General features: G+C 37.6%; 1 non-coding gene across 1 annotated transcript; it reads left to right on the top strand.

Moving 5' to 3' along the window:
- The first annotated feature begins 9,375 nt into the window (after positions 1–9,375).
- LOC135364258 (small nucleolar RNA SNORA63) lies at positions 9,376–9,506 on the top strand. The gene has a single exon (XR_010411179.1). It is a non-coding gene; the product is annotated as a small nucleolar RNA SNORA63 (small nucleolar RNA).
- Positions 9,507–19,902: the final 10,396 nt, after the last annotated feature.

The raw sequence follows: 19,902 nt of genomic DNA, 5'->3' as shown, positions 1-19,902 counted from the left end.
ATTTAAATGTTTTATCTTTATAAAAAAGACAGGAATAAATGTCTCCTTGTATTCTGTGTCAAGGAAGTACTTATTTGTAGAAGTTCTCAGAGTTGATAGGAGCTCACACAGTTTAGCTCATTTGTTCCCCATTACAGCCTTTTGAAGACCAAGAGGATATCATGACCCTTTTGATATGACAATTCAACATACAAATAAACCTCTGCAACTAAGAGATTAAGTGTTTTGCCTTAATTCTCACAATAAATGATTTCCAAAGCTAAGACTCTATGTTAAATATTTGTTTTAAAAATTAAACACTCTACAGGATCAGGACCATATACTCTTCCCATTGGAAAAAATGTTTTCCAAATTTCAAGAATTTCCCTTCATAGGTAAAACAATAAAAACAATAAAATGTGCTTATCAAGATTTAGGTTATTGTAATTTGAGAGGCTTAGACAATGTTTAGAGAAGAACTTAATTTCCCTGTGTTAGATTAATGGCTCCATTAAAATCCTAAATTTTGAGTAAATGCCTTCAATTCTGCAAAATTGCAAAAAATAAAACAATTACTCTTCAATCCACTGCCAAGCCAGAATGTAATGTAAGACATTTTAAATTCTACCATTGTTTACTGTTGCTCAGATATTTTAGTGTCTTCATTTCTAATTGTTATTGCTGTATTCAGAGCACATCACTCGCTTTATGTCCTAACATAATCAGCATGGCATTTTCTCTGGAATGTGTTGGGTTACATTAAAAAGCAATGATAGCAACTATGTGATAAATATTTGATACTTTAGTATCATGTATTCATAGCATTTATCTAAAAAGTTGTTATAAAAATATATGCCTCTCAAAGTTATATCACTTACAGTTTAAAAGGAGTACCCATTTATCCTGCTGCCCATACATTATTCATAATTGTTCCATGCACACCACTCTGTAACTATGACTGGAAGGTAAGTGCAACCATAAATGACGCTGGATGCTTAAAATTATTTCTGTAGAAGTTAAACCACTTAACTTTTTTTTCCTTGAAAACTTGTAAATGTATCATTAGAGTAGGATTGATTATCTGTAGTTTGAAAGTGTGGATTGTTATAGAGAAATGATATCCACTGTCAACACTAAAATTTAGAAGTGGTATTAAGACTGCTAGCGGTGGTATTGAAGATATGCATCTCCCAGAAGACAGATCAGTGGTATCACTTCAGATTTCCAGCAAGAAAGATCTGGGGACAGCCTTCCATGGTATTCGAGGGTGAGGAAGTAACCACCATACAGTGAACTTGCCCCACCCCTACTGCACTGTCCTCCTCTATGCTAACTCTGTTGGTCCTGGGACATAGAAAACCATCTGTTCAGGACATGAAGAAGGTGCCCAGGAATTCACCTCATGTAGTTTTGACAATTTGAGGCCTGGCCTGGTTGAAAGTTGAACTCGTGGTTCAAAGGGGAGAAAGGGGAACAAAATTGTTTGCAGTTTACCAAATACATTCACACTATTCCTCCCACTCAGCTGTCCTCTTTTTGGTGTTGCTAAGGAGAGGCTGGGATGGAAAGCCAAAGGAGCAGCCTACATTGGAGAGGCAGAGAAAGTATGGGGCCCTAGGGTGCCCCAGGGGAGCTTGCATCTATTCCAAAGCAAAGATGGAATCAAAGCATTATTCCTCCTTCATCCCCCACCTGACTGAATTAATATGCTTCCCCAAGCATCTACTCAATATCAGAGTTGTGACTCAGTCACCAAAGGGAGTGGACCTAGGACTTTTTAAATCAAGTTTATTGCTTCAACCTTTAATTTTACACTCTAATAAAATTATCTTTTACTTGCAGAGGTAAATATCTTATTGATTCTCTTCAACAATTTTACACCTTTAGTTTACTTCACCTGTATCTACAGATGAGTGCAGAACATAAAGTGATTTTAAGTCAGGACACATGTGACTAGATGAAATAATCTGATGTTCAATTATGTTTCACACGAAATAAATTAAAGCCATCGATTTTCCCATGAGTTCTTATAAAATCTTCCAGATATGAAGTTCCAGATATGAAGTATGTCATTGTCAAAAAAAAGAGAAGTTTAGAGAGTGCAAATTCTGTTCTAACTGGTTACTGAGAACATGTTTGGGGTATCTTGTCTGCCATAACAGGGCTATCTATGCTTCTCATGCTGACAGCACATGCTCTTCTTTGTATTGCAAAATAAGTTTCATCTAGCAGTGACAGTCACTCTGCAAAAGTTGACCTGAGGTCTCATCCAACACTGCTCTCCCCATGGCTCACTTCTCTCTGTCCACAAGGATTGTGTTTTCCTTGAAAAGTCAAAGTTTCTACCTTTGCACTTAATTCTCTTTCTTCCCAGGGAACATTTCTTTTCATTTGTCATATGTGTATTCTCATTTTCACTTCAGATATCTTTTTAACTAGTTTCTCAGAGGTGTCTAGGGAGCCTCTCCAAAGATGCTTAAGCTGCATCTCCATTCAAAGTTACTTACATAATACTTATTATTAATTAACTTCCTTGTTTATTTTACTATGTTTCCCTCTCCAATAAGAACATAAGCAATGGGGCGTTTGGGTGGCTCAGTTAGTTAAGCAACTGACTCTTGATTTCAGATCAGGGCATGATCTCAGGATTTGTGAGACCAAGCCTGGCCTCAGGCTCTGCCCTGGGCATGGAGCCTGCTTAAAGTTCTCTCTCTCTCCCTCTCCTTCCACCCCTCCCCTCTCTCTACAACAAACAAACAAAAAAAGAATATTTGCTTCATTCATTAGCTTTTCATAGTGACTAGGCTCATACCTGAACAATGCAATAAGATTTTATGTGATGCAGTCATATGTTGAGAAATATAGCTGTAGAATTGAAAATTGAAATAAAGTTGGCAAAATGAAGTTTTCAGTGATTCTGAATAGGAGGAAGAAAAGAATAAGCAATAACGTTACTTATGATTTTTTTAAAATGAACATTCTTTTCTAGATTTGAAAAGGAAAAGATAAATAGGAAAGAGCAAATCTAGAAAAGAATTTTAAGTAAGATCTTGAGAACAAGTGTCTATTTACATTCTTTCATTATTATCTTTTAGGAAGTGTCTGGGGATTTTATTTATCATGTCACACAGGCTACATTTTGTAGTTCAAGGAATATTTTCCCTTGATAGTCAGTTGAGACAGTAAAACAAACTTGAATATTTTAGAGGTAGTTCCAGGAGATTGGACCAAAGATTATAATGCAGGGTAGCTGGAAGAAAGGCAGGCAGAAACAAAGGGAGCCCACCCTAAGAGGAAACCACCCTTAAAAGGATTTTACACCACCCTGGAAGGAGTCTTCCATCATGACAAAAATCTGATTGGGTGACAGGCTTATGAAGGATTTATCAGATTAAAACAGCCCATCAACAAGCCCATAAAAACTCCTAGACTTAGAAACTCCAGTGTCCACCCTTTTGGGACCCCTCCTCTTCAGGAGCTTTGTAATATTGCTCAATAAACTTTGCTGCCCACCACTCTTCATCTGGTCTACCTCTTCATTCTTCAAAAGCTGTGTGACCAAGAACTGAGGGCACAGAAGGAAAAGAAATCCTGCAACAATTACACAGGAGAAAGACAAATGGACGCTTTCCTAGGCAGCATTTTAATTCAAAAATGTGATTTGTTGTGGCAATATGTAGTGCAGTAAATAGAAGTTACTGAAGAAAAAGGGAAAGGATGGATCATGAAGATCTAATATGAGAATGCATTAAACAATTGCAGAGTCCCACCTACCAGTTGAATTACTGGCTCTGGTTGTTGATAAAGGCCTCTTTTCCAGTCCCTAAACATGAGTGACATTTCTTCTTCTGACAATTTACTTACCACCAGCATTCATTTGGTTCAACTGAATATGCACTCCCTTATAGTAAGGATTTGATATCTAATATTCTCCACAGAAACCATCCAGGGAATCTTGGCAAAGAAGGCAGCCAGAAGCATAGTCTGTTTGTGGCCAAAAGTGACAACATAATTTTCAAAATGGGAAATGATGATTACAAATGAGTAGAACACATGTAACAGTGGCAAGATATGTGAGCAATGCTGATTTGGGGTATGATGGGTTGGTTGTAAAACAAATGTTTCTAATATTTGGATATATTAAACAATCTAAATTATGCAAAATCTCTATTGTACTATTTATTGGGTAACTACTAGTAAGTAAAAGTCCAAACAGGCTGTTCCCATAAAAAGAAGCTACAATATTCATGTAACTGGTATATTAAAACATCATAATTTATTGTGTTTAAACATGAGTATCAACTTTTTTCAATAACTACACGCCTAAAATGATATATGTAAACCTTGTCTTTCTCCTGCTGAGTAGTAGCTCACTAAAAAGTCAATTACTGAAATCCATCAGTTCTCAATCCGTTTTGATTATTACAAATTACAGTATGATTAATATCCTATACTATTTCAAGATTTTAACTTCAAATTTGCTTCAAACTTTGTCTCTTCCTCTTCATTTTCTCCTTTTTTTCATTAATTATTAATTTGAGATAGAGAGAGGGAGAGAGAGCATGAGCAGGAAGGTCAGGGAGAAGGAGAAAGAATCTCAGGCAGACTCTGAGCTGAGCATAGAGCCCAATGTGGGGCTCAGTCGCACAACCCTGAGATTGTGACCCTGAAATCATGACCTGAGCCAAAACCGAGAGACAGACACTCAACTGCCTGTACCACCCACATGTCCCTTCACCTTCTCCTTTTTAAACAAACTTTCTAGGCATTAAACATAGGAGGGGAAGTTTGACCATATATAAGAATGTATCTGTTATCTTTACATATGATATAGTCTTATCATTAAAAGGGGATGAGTTTAAAGACAAATCCAAACAAGAGATTTTTATTCTTTGGGGAATTATCATATCTTATATAAATGCTCCTTTATTTTGAGCATATATGATAAAATTAATGGAAGGACAATATTTTTACTTACATTTTTAATACCAAAACCACATATTTAAGTAGCATCATATTTCTAAGTATATACAAATACCTTTCTGTTTAATTGAAGGATGCAAAAATAAAGTCCAAGAAACCAAATAAATCAATACCAATCAGTTATACCTGTATTACCTTGGGTATTTTTATTCTATAATTTTACCTATTAAAACCTTAGAAAACTGCATATGTATATTTATATATTGTTCTTGTTTCCTATACATTTAATTCCCCATTGTATCAACATACCACATTTTATTTATTCATTTGCTTACTAGTTAATTTTTTACTATTCATGCTCCTTATACTCATGTGCCCTTAGTGCTTCTCTGGGGTAGACACTAGAATTATAAATGTGGAGATACAGAGTATGCCCAGTTTCACTGTTACTACATTCTTCTAAATTACCCTTCAAAGTGATTTACCAACTTACACTATAGGCAAAAAATACCCATTTTCTCCATCACCAACACTTAATATGGTTAAAGCATTCATTTATGTCAACAATAGAAAGGAAAAGTTAGCTCATTACAATTTTAATATTCTTATATATAGTGAAATTGAACAACTTTTTATTATAGTATCAGCCATTTGAGAGCCATTTTTTTCTGAATTGCTTCATCATAACATTTGCCCACTTTTCAACTTATTTTTATTTGATTGCTTCTAATTAACTTGAAATGCTGTAAGACAAATTTGTTTATTTTGAAGTATTTATGTTATTGTTTTGCTTTATTCATTTTTCTTTAATGTGTATGTCTATGTGTGTTTTGTGTGTGTGTATGTGCAGTTTATTTAGTATATTTAGTGTGTGTATGTGTAGTCTATTTAACCTTTTTCAACATAGTTTTATAAATAAGGAATTCAATTATTCAATTATTCCCAAATGATTTATTGGAGACTCTCATTCTATTTCTCTAAATAGATTCTAATTCCTGTTGCAACAGATAGGGTTATTAAATCACTCACCATACCTGTCTTTATTTAACTTTGAATTCAGCTTATCCAGAGTGAGATGAAGTATTTGGCTGCATAATCCTTATGGAATCAATGTTAAGAACAAATAGAACTGCAAAATAATAATAATTAATAATAATAATAATAATAATAATGTCTTTACAGTAATCATATTATTAGTGGTGGCATTAGTATATTTGTTTTCATTCTTTGATATATGAGTTTAGGGGATTTTTCTACAGGGGAGAAAAGAAATGTGTCAACTGAAGGTGAGTGAGGTTATGTAAAAACACTCTAGTCCTAAATTTGAATTATAAGTGTCATTATGAATTCATGATGTAGAATATCACAAATATATATACACAGAAGACTTTCACTGTGGTAGGAGGAGAAGCTTTTGGCACACCAACCTTTATGCCCTTATGCCAAGAATAACTGAAAAAGTAGAATAAAACACAAACATGTTTGCAAATGTCCAAGATCTGCTGAAACAATAAATGCCAAAGGGCAAAGAATCTACAATGAGACCAAGGTTGCCAATGTGAGATCACAGTCTTGCCCTGATTTTCCCTGAGGACATTTGTTGACATCGATCACAACTACACAGCTGAGTATCCAGATTTGCACTAATTTGTTCCAGGAAGCAGTCACTGATGGGGACAAGAAATTGACAAAGATTTTGGCCATCTCTCAAAGCTGAAAAGACAAAGATGAAGACTAGACATTTCCTCTAAAACATTTGCTGCATTCTGTATTCTCTGAAAAATAGATCAGAGCTTTGGGGGTCTTCTGTTAGAATTCAAACCTTCCAAGAGAAGGGTCCAGTGTGAGTGGCAAGAGGAGTAAATCAGCCTGGACTTAAATCAGCTCAGTTGTGGGTACATTTCTGAGTCTGACTTGACTGGACCTGAAATGGAGAATTTTGTACCTGCCCATCATGGTCTTCAACCATACCCACACTTTTGATTCCCAGATATGTGGGCAGCACAGTACAAATCAGGCAATGTTTCCACAATGTGGATGCCTTAGGAACTTGTCTCACAATTACTGAATAATTTCAGTGTCCCCATGGCCTATTTTAAAGCATTCAGTTACTGGGCCAGTATCCTAGCCAAATTAATGACAGAACAACTGAAGTTTTCCACAGAGCTCCATCATTTCTCAGCCTTGTAATAAGCCATGAACAGTGCACTCCAAAGTCTGTTCTGACTAGTATGCATACATTTCTTCCACAGAAAAGGGTTTCCTCCCTCAGAAACACTCTTGTATCTAGTAGTTCACTAACTGGAGCACAGACTCCAAGGTTGGGGTCTTAAGGTCCTAGAATCCAGAAACACTACGCAGTGAAGGGCCAGCCCTCTTCAAGAAGAAAGCACAGTTTTTCATTGTTGTTAAAAATGTTAGCATCTGGGGGGGTGGAGGAAGATGGCGGAGTTGTAGGAGACCTGGATTTCATCTGCTTTCAGGAATTCAGCTGGATAGGGATCAAACCATTCTGAACATCTACAAACTCAACAGGAGATCAAGGAAAAGAATAACAACAACTCTCTGAACTGAAAAGCGACCACTTTCTGGAAGGTAGGACGTGCGGAGAAGTGAATCCAAGGTGATATTTGGGAGATTAGACAGCAGGGGAGGGGGCCTCGGTCGGCCGCTTCTGACAAGTGATGAAGTCATGGAGCACAAAATCGGAACTTTTAGAAATCTGCTCCACTGAGGGACGTTGCTTCAGTGGCTAAGCGGCAGGGTGAAACCCTTGTTGGGAAAGTGTGGTCTCAGGACCCTTGGGGTCACAGAAAGCCTGGGGGTGCCTGAGTGTAGCAGAGCTCCCAGGTATCAGAGCAAGGAAGCCAGCTGCAAAGACAGAGCCGAGGAGTGGGCTCTCAGCTCAGGGTTGCCATAAAACCGTGATCTGCGGCACTGTCGGGCCACTGCTCCTCCAGCAGTGACCCAACAAGCAGCAGATCCAGGGAGACTCCTCTTCCTCCCCTGGGAAGAGCGGCACCAGAGCACACCACAGGGATCTGCTGGGTTTGGAGACTCCACACGGGGTCAGGTGCCAGAGAGAAACGCATGGTCACAGGCCAGGTGACACGGGCCAAAGACCGGGGAGAAAGGAGTGATTGACTGCTTTTATCTGGGGGCTCACTGAGGAGTGGAGCCCCGAGCTCTCGGCTCCTCCAGGGCAGAGATTGGGAGGCCGCCATTTTCACTCTTGTCCTCCAAAGCTGTACGGAGAGCTTGCAGGGAACAAAAGCTCCCGAGAGCAAACCTGAGCAGATTATTTAGCCTGACCTGGCAAGGGCAGGGCAATTCTGCCTCCAGCAAAGACATTTGGGAACCACGGAAACAGGCACCTCCCCCAGAAGAAAGCAAGAACAGCCAGCCACAACCAAGTTTACTGATCAATGAGAATGGCAGAACTTCAGCACTAGGGGGATACTGCACATAGAATTCATGGCTTTTTTCCATGATTCTTTAGTCTTTCAAAGTTAATTTTTTTTAAATATCTTTTCTCTCTTTTTTTTTTTTGAATTTTTCTTTTCCCCTTTTTCAACCAACATCAATCCCTTTTTTAAAAAATCTTTTTTATTTTTCATTTGTAGAGTCATATTGTATCCCGTCATGGTAGTTACCCTTATTTTTGTATATATATATAAGTTGTTCTCCCTTTAAAATTTTGAGATATAGTTTCTTCAACAAGATCAAAATATACCCTAAATCGCTAGTGTATGGCTTTGTTCTAGTCTCCTGCCTGATCACATTCTCTCCTTTTTTTTTAATCCTCTTTCTTTTTTTCAACCAACTTCTTATCAATTCCTTTTATAAAATCTTTTATAATTTTCACCTTTACAGTCATATTCCATCCCTTCATCATATCAACCCTTATTTTTGTACATATATAAGTTTTTCTTTCTTTAAAATTTTGGGAGGCACATTCTTCTAACAGACCAAAATATGCCCCAAATCTAGTGTGCGGCACGGAACTATGCACTAGCTTGATCATATTTGATCATTTCTTTTTTGTTGTTTTGTTTTATTTTTGTTTGTTTTTATTTTTTCACTTTCTTTTTTCTTTCTTTCTTTCCCTTTATTTTCCCCAAGTTTAAGGTCTTTCCTGATTTGTTTAGTGTATACTTTCTGAGGATGTTGTTACCATGTTAGCATTTTGTTCTCTCATTCATCTATTCTCTGGACAAAATGACAAGATGGAAAAAATCACCTCAACAAAAAGAACAAGAGGTGGTACCAAATGCCAGGGACCTAATCAGTATGGACATTAATATGATGTTGGAACTAGAGTTCTGAATGATGATTTTAAAGATACCAGCTGGGCTTGAAAAAAACATGGAAGTTATTAGAGAAACCCTTTCTGGAGAAATAAAAGAACTAAAATCTAACCAAGTCGAAATCAAAAAGGCTATTAATGAGGTGCAATAAAAAATGGAGGCTCTAATTCAGGATCTAGTTACAATGTAGCTGTAAAGCGCTGCCTTGTCTTTGCCCCCTGCTCAAAATAAAGCTGTTACCTTTCTAGCTCTGTCCGCCATGGTGCTTAGCAGCCAGGGATGCATGGTCTCAGACATGTTTACCAAGTAAAACACTGACTTGAAGGGCACCTGGGTGGCTCAGTCATTAAGCGTCTGCCTTCGGCTCAGGTCATGATCCCAGGGTTCTGGGATCGAGCCCCACATTGGGCTCCCTGCTCAGCAGGGAGTCTACTTCTCCCTCTCCCACTCCCCCTGCTTGTATTCCCTCTCTTGCTGTGTCTCTCTCTGTCAAATAAATAAATAAAATCTTAAAAAAAAAAATGGAGGCTCTAACTGCTAGGATAAATGAGGCAGAAGAGAGAATTAGTGATATAGAAGACCAAATGATGGAAAATAAAGAAGCTGAGAAAAAGAGAGATAAACAACTACTGGATCAACAGGGGCAGAATTCGAGAGATAAGCAATACCATAAGATGAAACAACATTAGAATAATTAGGATCCCAGAAAAAGAAGAAAGAGAGAGAGGGTCACAAGGTATATTGGAGGAAATTATAGCAAAGAACTTCCCTAATTTGGGGAAGGAAACAGGCATCAAAATCCAGGAGGCACAGAGAACCCCTCTCAAAATCAGTAAAAATAGGTCAACACCCTGACATCTAATAACACTTACGAGTCTCAGAGACAAAGAGAAAATCCTGAAAGCAGCTCAGGAGAAGAGATATGTATCCTAAAATGGTAGAAATATTAGATTGGCAACAGACCTATCCACTGAGGCCTGGCAGGCCAGAAAGGACTGGCATGATATATTCAGAGCATTAAATGAGAAAAATATGCAGCCAAGAATACTATGCCCAGCTAGGCTGTCATTGAAAATAGAGGAAGAAATAAAAAGTGTCCAGGACAAAGAAAAACTAAAGGAATTTGCAAACACAAAACCATGCCAACAAGAAATATTGAAAGGGGTCCTCTAAGCAAAGAGAGAGCCTAAAAGCAACATAGACCAGAAAGGAACAAAGACAATATACAGTAACAGTCACCTTACAGGCAATACAATGGCACTAAATTCATATCTTTCAATAGTTACCCTGAATGTAAATAGGCTAAATGTCCCAATCAAAAGACCCAGGCTATCAGATTGGAAAAAAAAAAAGACCCATCGAAATGCTGTCTGTAAGAAATTCATTTTAGACCCAAAGACACTCCAAGATTGAAAGTGAGGGGGTGGAAAACCATTTACCATGCTAATGGACACCAAAAGAAAGCTGGAGTAGTAATTCTTATATCAGACAAATTATATTTAAACCAAAGACTGTAATAAGAGATGAGTAGGAGACTATATCCTATTTAAAGTGTCTATCCAGAAGAAGATTTAACAATTATAAATATCTATGCCCCTAACATGGAAGCAGCCAATTATATAAGCCAATTAATAACACTAGCAAAGAAACACATTGACAACAATACAATAATAGTGGGGGACTTTAACACACCCCTCATTGAAATAGACAGATCATCTAAGCAAAAGATCAACAAGGAAATAAAGACTTTAAATGACACACTGGACCAAATGGACTTCACAGATACATTCAGACATTCCATCCAAAAGCAACAGGATACACATTCTTCTCTAGTGCCCATGGAACATTCTCCAGAATAGATAACATCTGGGTCACAAATCAGGTCTCAACCAGTACCAAAAGATTGGGATCATTCCCTGCATATTTTCAGACCACAATGCTTTGAAACTAGAACTCAATCACAAGAGAAAGTCAGAATGAACTCAAATACATGGAAGCTAAAGAGCATCCTACTAAAGAGTGAATGGGTCAGTCAGGAAATTAAAGAAGAATTAAAAAACTTCATAGAAACAAATGAAAATGAAAACACAACTGTTCAAAATCTTTGGGATACAGCAAAGGCAGTCCTAAGAGGAAAGTATATAGCAATACAAGCCTTTCTCAAGAAACAAGAAAGGTCTCAGATACACAACCTAACCCTACACCTAAAGGAGCTGGAGAAAGAACAGCAAATAAAGCCTAAACCCAGCAAGAGAAGAGAAATAATAAAGATCAGAGCAGAAATAAATGAAATAGAAACCAAAAGAACAGTAGAACAGATCCATGAAACTAGGAGCTTGTTCTTTGAAAGAATTAATAAGATTGATAAACCCCTGGCCAGACTTATAAAAAAGAAAAGAGAGAAAGGACCCAAAAAACAAAATTATGAATGAAAGAGTAGAGATCACAACCAACACCAAAGAAATACAAACAATTATAAGAATATACTATGAGCAACTATATGCGAACAAATTAGATAATCTGAAAGAAATGGTTGCAGTTCTAGAGATGTATCAACTACCAAAACTGAACCAGGAAGAAATAGAAAACCTGAACAGACCTATAACCACTAAGGAAATTGAAGCAGTCATCAAAAATCTCCCAACAAACAAAAGCCCAGGGCCAGGAGGCTTCCCAGGGGAATTCTACCAAACATTTAAAGAAGAATTAATACCTATTCTTCTGAAACTGTTCCAAAAAATAGAAATGGAAGGAAACTTCCAAACTCGTTTTCTGAGGCCACCATTACCTTGATCCCCAAACCAGACAAAGACACCATCAAAAAGGAGAATTACAGACCAATATCCTTGATGAACATGGATGCAAAAATTTTCACCAAAATACTATCCAATAGGATCCAACAGTACATTAAAAGGAGTATTCACCACAACCAAGTGGGATTATACCTGGGCTGCAAGGTTGGTTCAACATCTGCAAATCAATCAATGTGATAAAATACATTCATAAAAGAAAGAACAAGAACCATATGTTCCTCTCAATAGATGCAGAAAAAGCATTTGATGAAGTACAGCATCCTTTCTTGATCAAATCTCTTCAGAGTATAGTGATAGAGGCTACATACCTCAATATCATAAAAGCCATCTATGAAAAACCCACAGTGAATATCATTCTCAATGGGGAAAACCTGAGAGCTTTCCCCCTAAGGTCAGGAACGTGGCAGGGATGTCCACTATCACCACTGCTATTCAACATAGTATTAGAAGTCCTAGCCACAGCAATCAGACTACAAAAAGAAATAAAAGGCATCCAAATTGGCAAAGAAGAAGTCAAACTCTCATTCTTTGCAGATGATACGATACTTTATGTGGAAAACCGAAAAGACTCCACCCCAAATCTGCTAGAACTCATACAGGAATTCAGTCAGGTGGCAGGATATAAAATCAATGTACAGAAATCAATGGCATTTCTATACACCAACAACAAGACAGAAGAAAGAGAAATTAAGGAGTTGATCCCATTTACAATTGCACCCAAAAACATAAGATACCTAGGAACAAATCTAACCAAAGAGGCAAAGAATCTGTACTCAGAAAAGTATAAAATACTCATGAAAGAAATTGAGGAAGACACAAAGAAATGGAAAATCTTTGCATGCTCATGGAATGGAAGAACAAATATTATGAAGGTGTCCATGCTACCTAGAGCAATCTACACATTCAGTGAAATCCCCATCAAAATACCACCCACTTTTTTCAAAGAAATGGAACAAATAATCCTAAAATTTGTATAGAACCAGAAAAGACCCCGAATAGCCAGAGGAATGTTGAAAAAGAAAAGCAATGCTGGTGGCATCACAATTCCAGACTTCGAGCTCTATTACAATGCTGTCATCATCAAGACTGTATGGTACTGGCACAAAAACAGGCACATAGATCAATGGAAGAGAATAGAGAGCCCAGAAATGGACCCTCAACTCCATGGTCAACTAATCTTCAACAAAGCAGGAAAGAATGTCCAGTGGAAAAAAGTGTCTTCAACAAATGGTGTTGGGAAAATTGGACAGCCACATTCAGAAGAATGAAACTGGACCATTTCCTTACACCACACACAAAAATAGACTCCAAATGGTTGAAAGACCTAAATGTGAGACAGGGGTCCATCAAAATGCTACAGGAGAACACAGGCAGCCACCTCTTCGACCTCAGCCGCAGCAACTTCTTCCTAGAAACATCGCCAAAGGCAAGGGAAGCAAGGGCAAAAATGAACTATTGGGACTTCATCAAGATAAAAAGCTTTTGCACAGCAAAAGAAACAGTCAACAAAACCAAAAGACAACCGACAGAATGGGAGAAGATATTTGCAAATGACATATCAGATAAAGGGCTAGTATCCAAAATCTATAAAGAACTTATGAAACTCAACACCCAAAGAACAAATGATCCAATCAAGTAATGGGCAGAAGACATGAAGAAACGTTTTTCCAAAGAAGACGTTGAAATGTCCAACAGACACATGGAAAAGTCCTCAACATCGCTCGGCATCAGGGAAATCCAAATCAAAACCTCAATGAGATGCCACCTCACACCAGTCAAAATAGCTAAAATTAACAAGTCAGGAAATGACAGATGTTGGGGGGGGATGCAGAGAAAGGAGAACCCTCCTATACTGTTGGTGGGAATGCAAGCTGGTGCAGCCACTCCAGAAAACAGTATGGAGGTTCTTCAAACGGTGGAAATAGAGCTAACATACGATCCAGCAATTGCACTAGTGGGTGTTTACCCCAAAGATACAAATGTAGGGATCCAAAGGGGTACATGCACCCTGATTTTTATTGCAGCAATGTCCTGAATAGCCAAACTGTGGAAAGAGCCAAGATGTCCATCGACAGATGAATGGATAAAGAAGTTGTGATATATATATATATATATATATATATATATATATATATATATATATATACATATACATATATACACACACAATGGAATATTATGCAGCCATCAAAAGGAATGAGATCTTGCCATTTGCAACAATGTGGATGGAACTGGAGAGTGTTATGCTGAGAGAAATAAGTCAATCAGAGGAAGACATGTATCATATGACCTCACTGACATGAGGAATTCTTAATCTCAGGAAACAAACTGAGGTTTGCTTGACTGGTGGGGGTTGGGAGGGATGGGGCAGCTGGGTGATAGACATTGGGGAGGGGATGTGCTATGGTGAGCGCTGTGAATTGTGCAAGACTGTTGAATCACAGATCTGTACCTCTGAAACAAATAATACATTATATGTCAATAAAGAAGAAGAAGAAGAAGAAGAAGAAGAAGAAGAAGAAGAAGAAGAAGAAGAAGAAGAAGAAGAAGAAGAAGGGAGAGGAGGAGGAGGAGGAGGAGGAGGGGAAGAAGAAGATAGCAGGAGGGGAAGAATGAAGGGGGGCAAATTGGAGGGGGAGAAGAACCATGAGAGACAATGGACTCTGAAAAACAAACTGAGGGTTCTAGAGGGGCAGGGGGTGGAAGGATGGGTTAGCCTGGTGATGGGTATTAAAAGGGCAAGTTCTGCATGGAGCACTCGTGTTATATGCAAATAATGAATCATGGAGCACTACATCAAAAACTAATGATGTAATGTATGGTGATTAACATAACATAATAATAAAAAAACAGAATAGATTAAAACATTAAAAAAATGTTAGCATCTGTCTTTGTCATCTTGGGCTGCTATAATAGAATACTATAGACTGAGTGGCTAATAAACAATGGAAATTTATTTCTCACAGTTCTGGAGTCTGGAAAGTCCAAGATCAAGGTATGAACTAACTCACAGACTGGGTATCTGGTGAGAGGCTGCTTCCTAGTTTATAGTTGGTTGTCTTCTTACTGTGTCCTTAAAGGCAGAAGGAACAAGGGAGCTCTCTAGGGTCTCCTTTATAAGGCACTAATTCCATTCATGAAGGTGAAGCCATAGATTACCTTTTCATACAGTTAGTATAGGACTTTATCACATGAAAATATTATATACAAGCTGTGTTTGTTGATCTGGAATTATTCTGGTATTGGAAGTATTTTAAAGCAATGAAAATGTTTCAAAGTAACTAAAGATAGCTGTCCTTCTAAAAATCTGAATTTTAAAGATGAAAGAATATTAAAATTTCAACTAATATCTGCATAATAGCCAACACCAAACCAGGATGTGCTCTGGAGAGTGCTAGTGAAGAAGAACTTGTGCCTCTTGCTCTGTAGGAATAGCTTGCAGCAAAGTGCTTCCACTAAAAAGAATAAGAAAAGTGAGATAAAATGCAAAGAAAATAATAAATATGTCATAGTTATCAGAGATATTGAGAAAAAATTTAGAAAGAGCTGTGATTAACATGTTATAAAAGACAGATTACAACATGAAGAATGAGGGACTGAAAGGATGGATTTCAGAGCAGAATGAACAAAGCAGGAGAGAAAATTAATGAATTGGAAGATAGGTAGTGAACATGTTTCCCATAAAAAATCTATAAAATTTCATCAGTTATTACCAACACAGTGAATGCAATTTAAGAAAAATTAACTGAGATTATGCATTTGTATATTTTACTTGCTTCTAAAGGATTCATATTTATCCTTATTTCATATCTTTCTAAATCACCCTAGATTTTTTTCAGAAAGTGAGTTATATATAATCCTAAAAATAATTATTTGAATATATATCTATATACAGTATATATCTACTTTTTTAAGCAAAAATTTCAGACCAAAAATATCATGAAATACATATCACCATAGCTTCTACTTAAAAAAAAAAAAAATCCAAGTTTGGCCACTGGTCCATGTGAAAACATCAAATTTTTCACTTGACCACTCCATTTAGTGATTTAGTACATGATTTTTCTGTTTTTTAAGACATCTTTGAATCCAGTCAAATTATTTACCGTTATCTCAATGTGAACTACTCAGCCACTTTGAGGTCTATTTGAATAAGTTACTTCATTTATTTCTCAGAATTCTCCTTTTTGTAGCCTATTTCCATTTACTTTCAGTTTCTGTTCAACTTATGATTCAAGTGTTTGTCTCCTATTTTAAATCAAATTTAGCACTCTGAGCTTATCTTCGTGTCTTAGTTCAGGTTGTGTCTCTGTCAGTTTGACCTGCTACAACAGAGTAAAATGGACTGGGTGGCTTAAACAACAAACATTTATTTCTCATAGTTCTGGAACTTGAGAAGACCAAGATTAAGGTGACAACAAGGTAGAATTAATTCAGAAGCCTCTTCACCTGGAATGTAAGTAGCCACCATCTTTCTGTGTGCTCAGTGACCTCTTTTTTCTGCTTGTTTAGAGAGAGAGAGAGAATTCTCGCTTCTTCTCTTCTTATAAGGACACTAACCCCATCATAGAGGTTCCACCTTCATGATTTTACTAAACCTAATGAATTCCCAATGGCTCCATTTATAAATATTGGAGATTAGATCTTCAAAATATGAATTGGGGGAGCAAGGCACAAACATTCGGAACCTAACACACTTTCTCAGTAATTTGTCCTATCCCTCTGAATTTTTTAGATTTTTAATAACTATCAGCTCATTCAAACTGTTGTTTCAGCTATTATCAACAAGAGACTAAAACTATAATCTTTCTATACTTGTAAAGCAAGAAAGAAAATAATCAAGTTAGTTTGCCAGTTTTATGTGCCTAGTAAAGATGGTGTGTTAGATAAGTTGATGATATTATTTTGTTGGGAGGCACATTATTAGTGTTCAATTTAGGTCAAACTTACTTAACTGGGCTTCATATATTGTGTGGGTCATTGAACTAGGTAACACTTCATGTCATTATTAAATTCTTTGATTCTGGAATTCCCTGAGCACCTATCATGACCACAATACTATGACTGGTACAAAGGGTCCCTGGAAGAATGATAGAAAAACAACAATTAAGACTAGAATTAAATAGAAACATTGAAATGGATGCATTTTTGTGAAGTATAGGCATACCTCATTTTATTGTGCTTCACTTTATTGTACTTTGCAAATATTGAATTTTTTACAAATTTAAGGTTCAAGACTTCAGTAACTGCAGATATGGTGGAAATAGCAAGAGAACTAAAATTAAAAGTGGATTCTGAAGGTGTGACTGAATTGCTGCAATCTCCTGACAAAACTTTAATGGATGAGGAGTTACTTCTTATGGATAAACAAAATAGTTTTTTGAGGTGGAATCTACTCCCAGTGAACATGCTAACTGTGAAGATTGTTGAAATGACAAGAAAGGATTTATATTACATAAACTTAGTTGATAAAGCAACAGCAGGGTTTGAGGGGACTGACTCCAATTTGAAAGAAATGCTACGTGGGTAAAATGCTATCAGGCAGCATCATGTGCTACAAAGAAAGCATTTGTGAAAGGACGAGTCAATTGATATGGCAAACTTCTTTACCATCTTCTTATAAGAAATTGTGACATCTCTTGGGAGCTTGAAAAGATGTGGAGTAGGAGGACCCTGAGCTCACCTGGCCCCATGTTTACAACTAGATATCACTCACATGAAAGTCGTTAAAATGAAGAGCAATCCGAAGACTGGAAGACCAATCTCCACAACTAAATATAGAGAAGAAACTGCATCTGAAAGTTTAGAAAGGAAGGTCAGAGAGGCAGAGGGAGGCTGATCACAGGAGGGAAGGAGCTGCATGCACAAAGAGGGCAGAGAAATGGTCCCTTGCACCAGGGAGTTCACACAAGGAAGAATAATATCATAACATTTGGCTTTAAAAACCGGAAGGGCTGAATTCCATGAGTTTATAAAAGCAGTGGGACTTGGAGCCTGGAGCTTTAAAAGTCAGTTGACTCAGCACTGGGTGAGCCTGGAGGGTGAGTGATCTCTGGGTATCCACCCTTAAAGAGACATCAGCCTGTGCTGAGAGGTAACATAAAAATGGCAGTTTACACAACACCAGGAGCAAATGGAAGATAGATCTCCTCATGCTGATTTCAGAGCATGTTGGGAAACTTCTCTGAAAATGAGGGAGCTGGCAGGAGTGACTTTTCTCCCCTGCCCCCAGCATAAACACAGAGCCTCCTGAAAGAGGTGGCGCTGTGCAGACACTTGTTACCTAACATGCTAGCAGTGAGCCAAGCACACAAATTCTCCTGAGGACTCACCCACTCCAAACCTGTTAGACTGGCCCTGGAGTAGGGCAAATTTGTTAGTGCTTGCACCCTGCTCAGCCTCTGGGTGCACAGCTGCCACCATACAACCTACGCAACTGCCATTCAGTGCCCAGCTGCTGCATCGCACCCAGCCTCAGACCTCCGGTTACTCCAGTGCACAGCCCCCAGCAGCTACACTACTTCGGGAAATCTGACATAGGACTAGTGGCCCAATGCAAATTTTGTTAATATCACCACTCTGCTCCCTAGTTCCCTGGTGGGCATGCCCTCTCAGAGCTAGCCTGCTTAGGTCCCACTAACACCACAGAGAGCAAACACAGACCACAACAGAGAAAGTCAGTGCAGACAAATGCACTGAAAGGAAAAGTGACTCAGATACAACAGCAGGACATAAGCAACAGACATAGGATAGTCTTCTAAATTTGGTGAAAATTTCCAAATTCATTCTATGAGGCCAACATTACCCTGACACCACAACCAGACAAAGACACCACTAAAAAAGAGAACTATAGGCCAATATTCCTGATGAAATAGATGCAAAAATCCTCAACAAAATACCAGCAAACTGAATTCAACAATACATTAAAAAATCATTCAGCACAATCAAGTGGGATTTATTCCTGGGTTGCAAAGGTGGTTTAATATTTTCAAATCAATCATCAGTATATATTACAAAAAGAAGAGAAAAGATAAGAACCACATATCATTTCAACAGACACAGAAAAAGCATTTGACAAAATACAACATCCATTCATGATAAAAACCCTCAACAAAGTGCATTTAGAAGGAACATACTTCAACATAATAAAGGCCTTATATGAAAAGCCCACAGCTAACAATCATCCTCAATGGGAAAAACTGAGTTTTTCCCTAAGGTTACGAACAAAACAAGGATGTCCACTCTCACAACTTTTATTCAACATAGTACTGGAAGTCCTAGCCACAGCAATCAGACAAGAGAAAGGAATAAAAGGCATCCAAATAGGTAAGGGAGAAGTAAAATTTTCACTATTTGCAGATGACATGATACTATATATAGAAATCCCTAAAGACTCTACCAAAAAACTGCTAGAACTGATACATGAATTCAGTAAAGTTGCTGGATACAAAAATCAATGTACAAAAATCTGTTGCATTTCTGTATGCCAATAATAAAGCAGAGAAAGAGATTAAGAAAATAAAACTAATTACAGTTGCACCAAAACTAATAATATACCTAGGAATAAATCTAACCAAAGAGGTGAAAGACCTGTACTCTGAAAACTATACAACACTGATGAAAGAAAGGAAGATAACACACAGAAATGGAAAGAAATTCCATGCTCATGGATTGAACCAACAGTATTGTTAAAATGTCTAGGGGTGCCTTGGTGGCTCAGGTCATGATTCTGGGGTCCTGGGATCAAGCCCCACATCAGGCTTTCTGCTCAAGAGGGAGCTTTCTTCTCCTTCTTCGTGCACCCTGCTTGTGCTCTCTTTCATTATCTCTCTCTCAAATAAATAAAATATTTTTTAAAAAATGAAAAAAAAAGTCTATAC

Source organism: Mirounga angustirostris, unplaced genomic scaffold, assembly GCF_029215605.1.
Source record: "Mirounga angustirostris isolate CCGP_5_RB_7025 unplaced genomic scaffold, mMirAng1.0.hap1 SCAF_4, whole genome shotgun sequence".
NCBI lineage: Eukaryota > Metazoa > Chordata > Mammalia > Carnivora > Phocidae > Mirounga > Mirounga angustirostris.
Note: the sequence above shows the minus strand (reverse complement) of the source record. Positions and strands in the feature narration are given on the sequence as shown.